This window comes from Trichomycterus rosablanca, chromosome 4, assembly GCF_030014385.1.
Source record: "Trichomycterus rosablanca isolate fTriRos1 chromosome 4, fTriRos1.hap1, whole genome shotgun sequence".
Classification (NCBI taxonomy): domain Eukaryota; kingdom Metazoa; phylum Chordata; class Actinopteri; order Siluriformes; family Trichomycteridae; genus Trichomycterus; species Trichomycterus rosablanca.
In genome coordinates, this window is record NC_085991.1 from 13,708,756 (window position 1) to 13,723,847 (window position 15,092).

At 38.0% G+C, this 15,092-nt stretch overlaps 1 non-coding gene across 1 annotated transcript; it reads left to right on the forward strand.

Annotated features, from left to right (window-relative positions):
* Positions 1 to 8,762: 8,762 nt before the first annotated feature.
* Positions 8,763 to 8,834, forward strand: trnap-agg (transfer RNA proline (anticodon AGG)). Its single transcript has one exon. It is a non-coding gene; the product is annotated as a tRNA-Pro (tRNA).
* The last annotated feature ends 6,258 nt before the right edge of the window (positions 8,835 to 15,092 follow it).

Genomic DNA, 15,092 nt, shown 5'->3' on the forward strand with positions numbered 1-15,092 from the left:
ACTTTTCAGTTTAATAGGGTTTAAAAATATCACACACTGTGCTAAGCTGTGATCTGAGAAATAAAACACTTCCTAAAATGTTGAGCTTTTAAAAGTGGAGATTTGCTCCCAATCAAGATCTTTTTTCACTGGGGAAACTGTTTTTCTGTATCAGGATAAAACTCCAATCAGCTGTTCGTCTTTAATGAACGGCGGTACGTTTGATATGGTGATTCTTTTTGCCGGCCTAAGAAGGGGAAGAAGACTGACGTGTGAACCGCTTATAACTACACCGTTCTCCTCTAGTTTGTTAGCTATTTCTTTTGTACTTAGGAAAACAACAATCGCGCTGTTCATTCTAGACCCAGATATAACACAGTCATGTCCAACAACTTCTGACGCCACCTTAACTGTGTGACACCACGTGAAGAAACTAAAATCACTTGCACCTGCTGCCATTGCTCCCAGTATGCACTCTGACAGAGAGAGAGAGAAACAATAAAAATCTTGTCTGTATGCATGTGGTTTTCATGTGAGTGAATGCTGTTAACTGATAACAAGGTGTAAGAATAAATAACTTTGATCTTCTGAGCTTTGAGGAACTTCAGTGTGTGAGTTTTTGTACAGCATCTCAATAGCTTTGTATCACTGGGCTTCTTCAGTAAAAGCACAGTGATAGAGAGCAGAATCTGTCAGCTTTAGATTGTTGATGATCAGTACAGTGGAGTCCCCGGTTGTTTCTGTTTTTAAGCGAGGGTCATCAGGAGTGCTCTGATATGTAGCACTTCTTGCACCTTTATACAGTAAAAACTGTGGTGCACTGTTAGGATTTTGTTTGTACCAGTAAAGATAAATGTAGCTGCTGCTTGACTCATATGAACATTTTAGAGTAACAGTTTCTGTTTCCTTTGCAACAATGTTAGAATCTTTGTCTGTTGGACTAATTTTAGCTGCAAAACCACCTGTTATAAAGACAAAAAAAAAGTTAAAAATACTTAAAACACTGTAAGGAAACTAAAGTAAGATCTTAACTTTAATAAGAAACATGGGCATTAATTAAAATGGTAATGAATTACCTGATGCTACAGTAAGAATCAGTGCTGTGTATCTCCAAATGTGCAGTAAGTTACATAGTGGAGCCATTTCTGTACACAGCTTTGTGAGGACTCTGTATAATAGTGCTGAACTCATCACATGAGGAATAAAGTTTCTAGGAAGCCACACACAGGAAGTGCAGGTGTTGCTGCAACTTCATAACTTTAGTCATTTTAAAGTATTTATTCTTTACCAAAACACTGGTGGAGAATTTTATGTATGAAGTTTATGTGCCCTGTTATTAGTCAGTATTTAAATATTAGTGTATATTAAACTCTCTCTTTATGTTTAGGTTATAAATCTGTTGCACTGCAATATATAATACCGTTGATATTAGTTTTATTTGTGTAAGACTTTTAACAATAGACATTGTGAAATATCTTTATTGAGATTGGTGTCACGATCCTAACTGCACAAACTTGAAATCGTGATAGTAACCAAGCTCATAAGAGGAACCCAAACCTCCTCTGAGACTGACACTGGACTGTGAGATTCAGAAATCTTAGTATAACAATAATAACAGTAAAGTTACCAGTACTGTAAAGAAATGTTAGAGATTCAAGCAGTAGTTTATGAATGAGAGGCTGAAAGACCATGTTAAACATGGACTTATCAGTAATTCTTTTTCTTTCTCTGTTTCATCATTGGTCTAACAGTAGCATAGTTATACCGGTACCCTGCAGTTCAACAGTACAAGTAGCCATCATTTAACAGGGGCCTCGACCGAGTCGGTATGTAAATCTGATTCTGATCTGCATATTTAATGTGGCATGAGTTTTTAAACTAAATGCCCTTCCTGACTCAGTCATCTATCTATCTATCTATCTATCTATCTATCTATCTATCTATCTATCTATCTATCTATCTATCTATCTATCTATCTATCTATCTATCTATCCATCCATCCATCCATCCATCCATCCATCCATCCATCCATCCATCCATCCATCCATCCATCCATCTATGAACTTTTTTGCACCTGGTAACAGCTGTATTTCTAACTGTAATTTAGACAGACAATGGCTTTCCTTGTCATTTCCAAAATAAGATACTAATATACACTTTAGTTTGTTAATTTGGGACACAGCCCCTTTTCTTGTGTCACATCACAACATCCTGCCAGCATCAGTTTAATATCTCATCCAGTGTAAACAAAGCACCTATGCATGGCTTCTGCAGGAACACCATACATGGTAGCACCCATGCAAGCAGCCGCACCCATGAATCAAGTATAGTTCTTTAAAGTGCATGATCTACTGAATTTCTACTAAGATCTGATTTGCTTTCAGGGGCATAGAAATAAAGATGTTATTAGCAAATACTGTATTTTGTCTAAAGGGCTGACGCAAGCTAGCAGAAATCCAAGACTGGACTTAACATGCTGACTATTCACTCCATTGTGCTACACATCAAATTTACACAGTATACCTAGAATGCCATTTGTTTCCTATTTTTAATCCTCAGGGATTCCCACACAGTTAAAGGTTCCTTTGAGAGCAGGCTTCTAGGCATCGATTAGATCAAAAGACGCGTTGAGCAAAGCTTTGTGTTTAATGTTAATGCTACAGTAGAAACTGAAAAGGGCATTTGATCTTGCAGCTATTAAATAACTTAAGCATAAGCTATTAAAGGGCCCATAGCATGCTGTTTAAATGGGTTATGGAGTGAGATTGAGCAAAAGGAGCCAGTTACCACAGTCCTCTGTCTCCTTGGAAAGAGCTCACTTTGTTTAAGTGAAGAAGAATGGTCTGTCATTAGTCTCTCCATCGATGCACTGAGACCATTTGAGGAAGCAACCAGGGAGATATCAACTGAAAAGCATGTTTCAATTTCAATGGTGACTCCACTGGTGTCACTTCTTCTCAGAACCATTAAAACGTCTCAGCGCCAAGGTAGCAAGCTAGCTGCTGAGCTGTCAGTGTAATGTCACCGTCGTTTTGGGACTATTGAAACGTTTTATGGTTTTGCTGTCAGCACCTACCTGGACATTAGATTAATAAACCTGGGATTCTGTGACTCTGCAAATGTTGAGCCTGTAAAAGCTCAACTTGTCACTGAAATGCAGTCAATAAGTCAGACTTCAGCATCTTCATCATCTGCATTAAGCTCAAACACTTTGCTGCATCCCCACCTGGTGGGATATGGACAGAATTTGACTCTCAAGTCCTTGCATCTCAGCAGCATTGGATAACTGGCACTGATGCCCTAATTGAAATGTGCAGGTACTCAGAAGAAAGGCCAATTCCTCTGGAACAGGATCCACTACTTTGGTGGAAAAACAATGCACCTCAAAAACATTCCCCTCTCTGAGCAAACTTGCCAAGAAACATCTGGGAGCAGTTGCAACATCAGTGCCAGCTGAGAGGATTCTTTCAAAGGCAGGACAGTTACTAAGTCACAGGCGATGTGCAATAAAAGCAAAAAATGTAAACATGATACTGTTCCTGAACCAAAACCTCTAACCAAAACCTTTGTTCTGCACAGGGGGACAGCGCCCACAGGAGGACTTCTGGGAATATTTCTTTGAACTCAAGCCTTTGGGGGTTGTTTAGTTATTTATACTTTATTTAATTTTTGTACCTGAAATAAAGAATGTATTTTAATTTGTTCACGAGTGATACTTTTGTGCACTTTATTTATTTAAGAAAAAATCCAGACATGACAATGTATGAGAAAGAAATGGTTTTGTTACTGTTCTATTGTTTCTGGACAAAAACTTTTATTATAATAATAAAGTATTTTCAATTTACCTATAAACTTTACCTAAATTCTGTCCTGGATTTAAACTAATTAATAAAGTATCTGCAATAATGGCCCTGTATTTACTTGGTATCAAATCGATAGTGCACACCACTACTGTGTAAATGTTTTACACTGATCAGTCATAACATTAAAACCACCTCCTTGTTTCTACACTCACTGTCCATTTTATCAGCTCCACTTAAATACTTTGTTAGCCCCCTTTCACTCTGTTCTTAAATGGTCAGGACCACCACAGGACCACTACAGAGAAGGTATTATTTGGGTGGTTGATCATTCTCGGTACTGCAGTGACACTGACATGGTGGTGGTGTGTTAGTGTGTGTTGTGCTGGTATGAGTGAATAAGAAACAGCAATGCTGATGGAGTTTTTATACACCTCACTGTCACTGCTGGACTGAGAATAGTCCACCAACCAAAAATATCCAGCCAACAGCGCCCCGTGGGCAGCGTCCTCTGACCACTGATGAAGGTCTAGAAGATGACCAACTCAAACAGCAGCAGTAGATGAGCGATCGTCTCTGACTTTACATCTGCAAGGTGAAACAACTAGGTAGGAGTGTCTAATAGAGTGGGCAGTGAGTGGACACAGCATTTAAAAACTCCATCAGCATTGCTGTGTCTGATCCACTCATACCAGCACAACACACACTAACACACCACCACCATGTCATTGTCACTGCAGTGCTGATAATACACCACCTAAATAATACCTACTCTGTGGTGGTCCTGACCATTGAAGAACAGCATGAAAGGGGGATAACAAAGCATGAAAAGAAACGGATGGACTACAGTCAGCAATTGTAGAACTATAAAGTGCTTCTATATGGTACGTGGAGCTCATAAAATGGACAGAGAGAGAGAGAGTCAGAGAGTCAAAGAGGTTTTATTGTCATTTCAGCTACATACAAGTACATATTGAAACGAAACAGCGTTCCTCTAGGATCACGGTGTAACACGGTACAAAAAGTGCAAGACAATACAAAACAGTGCAAATACAACAATAATACAAAAAATCCTATAATAAATAACTACAAAAGATATTCCTTATTATCCCTAATCTAAACAAGTAATTAGAACACAGGACTAAAGACAAGTGTTAGTACATGATGGTGAATAGATGGTACAATGGTTCATGAGGTAGTGACATGTTGTACATTAGCAGCGTAAAATTGGCAATGCAGATAAGGTGCCTAAAAAGTAAATATGGTGCAAAATACAAGTAAGGTGCAGAAATTATTGTGCATTTCCAGGAGGTGTGCAAAAATGCAAGTAACAGTCAAAAATGCAAGTAACAGTCAATACAGATCAGTGTGTGGCAGCAGAAAATTTCCTGAGGAAATTGTTACAGTACTGAGTTTAGTAGTCTGATTGCTTGAGGGATAAAACTGTTACACAGTCTGGTTGTGTTAGTCCGGATGCTGCGGTATCGTCTCCCAGACGGGAGCAGAGTAAAAAGTCCATGTGATGGATGGGTTGGATCGTCCACAATGCTGAGAGCTTTGCGGATGCAGCGGGTGTTAAAAATGTCCGTGAGAGATGGAAGAGCGACCCCGATGATCTTTTCAGCTGTCCTCACTACTCGCTGGAGTGTCTTGCGGTCCGACGCAGTACAATTTCCGAACCAGACAGTGATGCAGCCGCTCAGGATGCTCTCGATTGTTCCTCTGTAGAACGTGGTGAGAATGGGGGGTGGCAGATGAGCTTTCCTCAGTCTTCTCAAAAAGTAGAGACGCTGCTGGGCTTTCTTGGTGATGGAACTGGTGTTAAGGGTCCAGGTGAGATTCTCCTCCAGATGAAGTGTTTAGTGTCCTGCAACTTTTTAATGTTTAATTTAATTCCTGCAATGTATTTATGAAGTGTAACTACTTAAAGTCTACTGTAAGTGCAAATAAGTTGGGGCAACATTCAGTAAAGTTACCTTCAAGAGACCAAAAACAACAAGCAAACTAATGTTGGATTTTTTACACAGTAGAGTTATGTGGAATCTGACCAAGTTCTTCTTCAACCTTAGCAGCTTTACATTTAAGAACTTAAAATGAAAGACTTCATTACAGTGTACTAAAACTGTAAATTTACTATAGTTCTAATTTGACTAAACACTGGCAGTTATTGCTCAATGGGCATGATCTTCTGTGATGTCACAATGGAGACTTTAACAATGGCTAACAATGGTACTAAAACTGTAAATTTACTATAGTTCTAATTTGACTAAACACTGGCAGGTATTACACTATGGGCTGTTACTGTTAATCACCTGTCTTTCATATGGCACTTTTGAAAATGATCAGTTCTATTGTGACAAAGAAATTTGATGTGGGCGGAGCTGTGAATTATCCCAATCAATGATCACAGTCTGAACAGTTATAAGAAGAACACCTAATTTATGTTCCTCAGAATGAAGGACTGTAGGACTGAGCAAGATGTTTTGAGCTGAGTCAGGTATGTCATTATTACATTTCCATTTGTTCTATTCAAGCTGAACTCAAGAACATGATCTTCTGTGATGTCACAATTGAGACCCTAACAATGGCTCTGACATGTCTTACTGTTATTTTTGCTATTTGTTGGGGTACTTTTAAGTGACTCAAGCAACTGAAGACATTCAAGAGTTCTATCTTTTTCTAATTTAAGAGAGTAAAACAGACTGGGATTACTTTAAACAAGAGCACTATTTTGTATTCTTAATAAGTGCTCTTGTTTGGGGCAGTCTCATCTGTGCAGATCTAGTTTAGTGTCCTGCAACTTTTTAATGTTTAATTTAATTCCTGCAATGTATTTCTGAACATTACCCTAACTGAAGTGTACCTACTTAAAGTCTACTGTAAGTGCAAATAAGTTGGGGCAACATTCAGTAAAGTTACCTTCAAGAGACCAAAAACAACAAGCAAACTGATGTTGGATTTTTTATACAGTAGAGTTATGTGGAATCTGACCAAGTTCTTCTTCAACCTTAGCAGCTTTACATTTAAGAACTTAAAATGAAAGACTTTATTACAGTGTACTAAAACTGTAAATTTGCTATAGTTCTAATTTGACTAAACACTGGCAGGTATTACACTATGGGCTGTTACTGTTAATCACCTGTCTTTCATATGGTACTTTTGAAAATGATCAGTTCTATTGTGACAGAGGAATTTGATGTGGGCGGAGCTGTGAATTATCCCAATCAATGATCACAGTCTAAACAGTTATAAGAAGAACACCTAATTTATGTTCCTCAGAATGAAGGACTGTAGGACTGAGCAAGATGTTTTGAGCTGAGTCAGGTATGTCATTATTAAATTTCCATTTGTTCTATTCAAGCTGAACTCAAGAACATGATCTTCTGTGATGTCACAATTGAGACCCTAACAATGGCTCTGACATGTCTTCCTGTTATTTTTGTAAGTGCTATTTGTTGGGGTAGTTTTAAGTGAATCAAGCAACTGAAGACATTCAAGTGTTCTATCTTTTTCTAATTTAAGAGAGTAAAACAGACTGGGATTACTTTAAACAAGAGCACTATTTTGTATTCTTAATAAGTGCTGTTGTTTGGGGCAGTCTCATCTGTGCAGATCCAGTTCAGTGTCCTGCAACTTTTTAATGTTTAATTTAATTCCTGCAATGTATTTCTGAACATTACCCTAACTGAAGTGTACCTACTTAAAGTCTACTGTAAGTGCAAATAAGTTGGGGCAACATTCAGTAAAGTTACCTTCAAGAGACCAAAAACAACAAGCAAACTGATGTTGGATTTTTTACACAGTAGAGTTATGTGGAATCTGACCAAGTTCTTCTTCAACATTAGCAGCTTTACATTTAAGAACTTAAAATGAATAACTTTATTACAGTGTACTAAAACTGTAAATTTACTATAGTTCTAATTTGGCTAAACACTGGCAGGTATTGCACAATGGGCATGATCTTCTGTGATGTCACAATTGAGACCCTAAGAATGGCTAACACTGGTACTAAAATTCTAAATTTACTATAGTTCTAATTTGACTAAACACTGGCAGGTATTACACTATGGGCTGTTACTGTTAATCACCTGTCTTTCATATTGTACTTTTGAAAATGATCAGTTCTACTTTGACAATGGAATTTGATGTGGGCGGAGCTGTGAATTATCCCAGTCTATGTACTGATACTGGAGGTTTTGATAGTTTTGTAATGCAAGCACTTACCACACTTACCAGCTCAACCAGACAACATAGTTTTGAAGGTCAGTCACACAGATCAAAGTAACACAAAGACTCTTGTTCCCGCCGGCTGGTTGGTCTAGGGGTATGATTCTCCCTTCGGGTGCGAGAGTTCCAGGGTTCAAATCCCGGACGAGCCCTTGCTTAAGCCAAAAAACTTATCAAGTGTCCCGTTACAATCTAATGATTAAACAAAAATGACACATGCTGATACACTGGTAGAAGTTGGTGAGTTTATGTGGATGTAAATACCTTTCATAACAATTCTTCCTGTCAGCTTTAATTTTAGTTTTTCTTCTACCGATTTTAGAATCTTTGGGCAAATTCGAAGCATTAAAAATGTTACGAAATCCAAACAGCAAGAAGCATGAAGTCAACACGACAAGATAAAATATCATGGTAATGTAAATGTTGTAAAATCTCTTGTATAAGTAACCGATTAAAGACAGCGTCACAACGTTTGTATCGTACAGTTTGGGTGGATAAACATGATACATAACGTAAACAGTGTGAAGTATAAAGTCAGTGGGACTGCACACAGCTCCTGTCAAATGCTTCCAAGTCTTTTTATTTGACAAAGCGAGTCTTTAATGACACCTCATGCTTAAACTGTTAGAAATGCTTTAATGAAGCTCTGCACTGAATTTTCTTTTGTCATGAATACACTTCCCAGTGCAACCAGTCAACATGGTTTTGACGCTAAGCCACGGAGGTCAAAGAAATGCCCTAGAATCTGTCCAGGGTGGCTCGTTGGTTTAGGGGTATGATTCTCGCTTAGGGTGCGAGAGGTCCCGGGTTCAAATCTCGGATGAGCCCTTGTTAACCCACGTTTAATTTATCAACTGCCTCTTCAGGTTCTAATCCCAGTGTGCAAATGGAAATGAATTGGGGATTAAATGGCGAAACTGAACAGCTTTCTATGTGGATGCCAGACCACGTTATTAAAATTCTAACCTTTAGCTTAAACTTTGTCCTCATACAATTAAAACAAACAAAACAAAAAACCTTTATAAAATCATGCTGCCAGAGTTCTTCTAAAAGCCATCGAGAGGTTTTGTGAATCCATGTTTAAATGTAAAGCACTGTCATTGTGAAGGAAAGTCAAACAGTGCAGAGGATGAAGTCAACACGACAAGGAAAATCTCATGTCAACGTACATTTCTTTCAATCTTTAGTATTAATAACCGATAACACAAAACATCATAACGTTTGTTTTATGTAGAAAAAGAAATAAATATTACTAACTTTATTATTAAAATATTAAATGCTGATTTTTTTTGTTGCCACTGAACTAAATTGTTAGACAAGATCTGTTTTATTTTTTTTATTTGTATAGTTGTGTTCAAAATTATTTAACCCCCACTGCAGTAAAGTGTTTTAGCAAGTTTTACATTTATTTTTTATCTTGTTCACAATCAGATCAAATAAGGACTTGTATAATAGACAAATGCAACTGAAATTACAACAATATTTTTTCTAATATACCAACAAATGTCCTTTTTGTGATTTCCTCATTGACAAAATTATTAGTCACATACATCATTAGTACTCCCTTTGGCAGTAATAATGTCCTTCAGACGTGAAACATAGCTTGACACAAGTTACTTGCAGCGATCTACAGGTATCTTAGCCCATTTCTCATGGGCAAAGGCCTCCAGTTCATTGACATTCTTGGGCTTGCTTGCTGCAACTGCCTTCTTCAAGTCCCACCAGAGATTTTCTATGAGATTTAAGTCGGGCGACTGTGATGGCCACTCCAGAATCTTCCAGCCCTTCTTCTGCAACCAAGCCATGGTAGAATTGGAGGTATGCTTGAGATTGTTGTCCTGTTGGAAGGTCCAACGTCTCCCAAGCTTCAGCTTTGTCACTGACTTCATGATATTTCCACCCAAGATCTCCTGGTAGTTAACTGAATTCATGGTACCTTGCACACGGTGGATATTCCCTGTACCTGAAGAAGCAAAACAGCCCCAGAGCATGACTGACCCACTGCCATGCTTCACAGTAGGCAAGTTGTTATTTTCTGTATATATGGTTCTTCCTCCTCCAGACATATTGTTGAGCCATAGACCCAAAGAGTTCCAATTTTGTCTCGTCGCTCCAGAGAACAGTATCCCAAAACCTTTGTGGTTTGTCCACATGGTTTTTGCCATACTGTAGTCGACTCTTCTTGTGCTTTGAAGTCAGCAGGGGGTTGCGCCTGGGAGTTCTGGCAGGAAGGCCTTCATCTCGCAGTGTTTGCCTTATTGTCTGGGCCGAAAACTGATTACCTTCCTCTGACAAGTCCTGTCACAGTTCCTCAGCTGTCAGCCGGGGATTTTTCTCCACCTTTCGTTTCAGTTAACGGACAGCAGTCACCGACAGCATCCTCTTTCTGCCATGCCCAGGTAGCGTTTCCACTGTGCCTTTAGCTTTAAACTTGCAAATTATGCTTCCATAATCCAATTCCATATCTTTTTATGTCCATATCCTTGCTTTTTGAAGAGAAATTACCTCCTCTCTTGACTTCTTTGACCATTCCCTGGACTTCACCATGTTGCAGAGACACCATTAAAACCCCATGTTAGTCCGGCCTATTTTTGTGCATTTTTCGCCTGAAAGACATACCTAGTTTCTAAGGCTTCTCATTCAGAAAGTTTATAAGATAACACAAAAATTATACTTCAGTGTTATAGAAAACCCTTTAAAGTATCAGAAAAACACAGCCAAATGCCATAATTATATTTTACCATGCTCAAATGATAATAAAATAACCCAAAAATGTGGGCGCTTTTTACTTTTTTTTTGAAAATCCAAAGTTTCAGTGAGTATAAGTAGGACTGCAGGTCTGTATATCTCCTAAACAACACCATATAGTTGTGCTCAAGGGTGTTTTCTAACATTAAATTAAATTTTAGGCCTCTAACCCATTCTGATCTGGAGTTATTGAAGTTGGAACAATGTGAGACCCCGCTGCTCTCCAAATCTATCCAAAGCTTTCCAACTCAATATAAACAGATTATACTGCAGATTAAATGTGTAAAAAGCATTATTTATACTTTATAAAGTGCTTATTTATAACATATGTATGTGTTTTGGGCTGTAAAAAGTTCTCACGGTCTGTCCCTGCAGCTATAATGCACCCCTCCCCCTCTCCCTTCTCTCCTGCCTGAAAGCGATACATTGGGTGTGTTCGAAAAGCTAGTGTGCTGTCTACATAGACAGCATTTTACGTCATCCTGTGCGTGCTCCCGAGAAGGAGGCTGTTCGAAATCCTAGATGCCTTAAAATCCTCACTACTGAGGTATCTTCATATTTCAATGTTATTTTGGCTCAAGAACGAGTGAGCATCCGACGCTGTCTTATTGATCAAGGCATTCACAGCATTCATTGCAGGTCGGATGCGCTTCTCACAGAAAAATAAACATGGCTGATGGGGCGGAGAAACGAATGGAGTTATTATCAAACGTAAATAAAATATTATTAATTTTTAACTTGTATAAACTTGTACCGAGTGTTTTTATTTGCAAGTTCGGGCTTGTCAGGAAATGTAACCGTTATCGGTAAATGTTATATTGACGTTAGCGTGCTGTGCTACCTCAGTTCATTGGTTTTAACGACAAGATGCTAAACGCGAAATGCGAAACCCGATGGAAGCGCTGTCTAGTGCGTTCGAATAACCTGCCTTATAAGTAACTGAGTTATTAGAATCCTCTCTACTAAGGCAGCTGCCTATGTAGACAGTAAGACAGCAAGGCAGCTCCCTAGGTTTTCGAACACACCCATTGTATCACAAGCTGCACGGTGTCAGAAAGAGTCGTTTCAAACCAAAGATTCGTTTCAATCGAATCAGAGGGCTTTCACAAGCATTTCTGCTAAAGAATCACTCACTGATTTGACTCAGTGATGAGAAATGTGTTTGCGTAAACACAAGCGCGAGTGTTTCCATGGGTGACAGTGGCTGTTTTGACCAATCCGAAAGGCTAAATTTAAAATGAAGGGCGGGATATTACCTGGTCCTCCAATCACAAGCAAAATATGCTAATATTTTTGCATTTCTCCAATGAAAATCATTTATTTCATAGTTCTATGAATAACTGTCTCAGCATTGGCTGTATAGACAGAAGGTGACACTAACCGTAACCAATGAGCAGAATCAGTAGGAGGGACGTTTTCTGAACGTATTAAGCGCTGTTTTGAATAGTTAGGCTCATAAACGCGCTTTTTAATGACTATTTAAAATTAATTTAATTTTGCCCAAAAACAAAATGGCGGCGAAAGTATGTAAACATTTACAAAAAAGTGGATTTTATCTGAATAAAACGACTAATGGATATAAATGTGGTCTCAGAGTGCAGATTACAGCACCAGGTATGCGCTCATTTAGCTCCTGTGCTATTGCTGGCTATAACTTTGTCACAGTTTTGTTGTTTACCGAGTGCTTTGATTTATGCATGATGACATGATGATGAGATGCTTTATCAGATATGAAACTTTTCCGTGATATTTTTGATGCTGATTTATTTGAAGTAAAACAGACAGCAGAAATGTGATTGTGAAGTTGCCCTGGTTTGTTTGGTATAAAAGTTGTCGGTATTCATGTAAGTTCCGCCTTATATAATAATACAAAATATAAACGCTGTACTTCTGGCAGAATTTATCAGACCTACAATTCTTTTGTGTTTTTAAAAGAACTTATAAACAAAATAAGCTCAATGTTTACGTTGCTAAAAACTAGAGATTTTAAGCTATCAGAAGGTAGCTTGTTTACCAGCAATTATATTTTGACGGTGTAGCAGTATACAGAGAAACACAATAATAAAAATTCCTAGCCCATCGACGGGCTAAGGACCAACATGGGGTTGGGAGCTGAGTATCTCAGTCCTTTTAAATCTGCTTAATTGCTGCTCGTTTTGGTTATGTTCACATCTACAGGTGCTTTCGACGCCTGATTGAAAACACCTGATTGAAACATTTGTTCTTGAGAGTGGTAATCTTTAAGGGGTTGAATATTTTTGTCAATGAGGAAATCACATTTGTTGGTATGTAAGAAAAAATATTGTTGTAATTTCAGTTGCATTTGTCTATTATAAGATAAGATAAGATGAGATAAGATAATCCTTTATTAGTCCCACAGTGGGGAAATTCACATTGTTGCAGCAGCGAAGGGACAGTACAGCACAAAAATAGACAATAAAAAGTACAATGTTAGGGCTGGACGATATGGCTAAAATTTATATCACGATATAACTCCTAATTTCGTTCGATACGATATAATTCCGATATCGATATGAATAATACAAATGTCAGAAAAACTGCCACCAAAATTGGATGGCTGTACCTGCAAACCTCTTTTCTGGTTTCTGGCAAGAAATACAAGCTGAATACACCACTGATATTCCTTTGCAATACTTGATCATTTGACTGCAAACTTGTGTGTACTGATGAGACTCATTTGAACCCCAGAACATGCTAGCGTGAATGCATGGAAAACAAATTGTAATTTTCTTTCAACAATATAATACAGACTGACCAACACTTTTAAGCCAAATCAGCATTGAAAATTGACTTTACTTTTAACAGCCTTCCACAATGCTGGAGCTTCCTAAAACTGAATATTTTCTTTTAAATGGAAGTGTTATTTAACTGCTATTAATTTTTTATTTATTTATTTATCTTTATTATTTTTTTAAACGCCCAATTTAGAGGAAAACCGCCCAATCTGGCAACACTCAGGGCTCTAGACTAACTTTTTGCACTGGTTGCACTGGTGTGCCTAACTTTTTTTCTTAGGTGCACCAGCACAAAAGTTAGGTGCACCCAAATTTTCTCGCATTTAACACCTGTTTTACAGGTTCACTTTTTTTAAATACTGATTGATATTGATTAACTAACAATCTGGTCAACATAAAGTTCTTTATTTGAAGCACAATTCTACAAGAAAGGTAACTTACTGAAAAAGTGTTGGTGTTTAAAGAGCTGCACTGAGCTGAAATTTAAACTCAAGATAAATGAAATAAGAAGAAAATCTAATTTAAAAGTGCAAGTGTTTTAAGGGCTTCAAACTGCACATCTCATTTAATGATAAGAATATTACATATGGTTAATGCAGTAACGAGACGCATATTATTGACACAGGCTACATCACATGACATTATTACATTTTGAGTCAGTTTGCTGCTGATATTTTTAAAGTGCCTTAAAAAAAAGATGAACTGTGTGATATGACGTGGTAAAAGTAACCCGGACAGAACGAACAACGTTTAACGTGAAATATAAACACCACACGTGAAGTAAATCCAGCTAAACACAGATACATGTGGAGCTGTTAGACTGGATTTGATGGTTATTTCACACAGATGGATGTTTGTATTATGGAACTTTAATGATGTTTTATCTCTCGAGTCGAGCGCTGAGCAAATCGGTTATTTACGTCGAGAGTCGCGGTGAAAGCGGAGCGCAAAACTCTTCTCACGTCAATAAACTAAAGAAAACAACAACCGAGACAAACACGTCACGTCTTCTTATCATCGATATTTGATTGATGTTTTTACATTAAAACGAACATCTATAACAGCAGCACAGATGCTCACACATATCCTACACACTCCACCATGATATTTTGCTGTGTAACGCCTGCCGTTGATGACGCTGGTCCCGCCCTTCACTATCTCTGATTGGTTTAGACATATAGATATGATTAGATATGGGCTTAATGTGTGTGTGTTGGTGCACCGGAGACTTTCAGAGTCACAGGGGGTGTTCGAAAACCTAGGGAGCTGCCTTGCTGTCTTACTGTCTACATAGGCAGCTGCCTCAGTAGAGAGGATTCTAGTAAGTCAATGACTTATAAGTCAGGTTATTCGAACGCACTACTTAGATAGCGCTTCCATCGCGTTTCGCGTTTAGCATCTTGCCATTAAAAACAATGAACTGAGGTAGCACAGCGCTAACGCTAACGTCAATATAACATTTCCCTTCATGTACCGATAACGGTTACATTTCCTGACAAGCTCGAACTTGCAAATAAAAACACTCGGCACAAGTTTATACAAGTTAAAAATCAGTAATATTTTATTTACATTTAAAAATAAC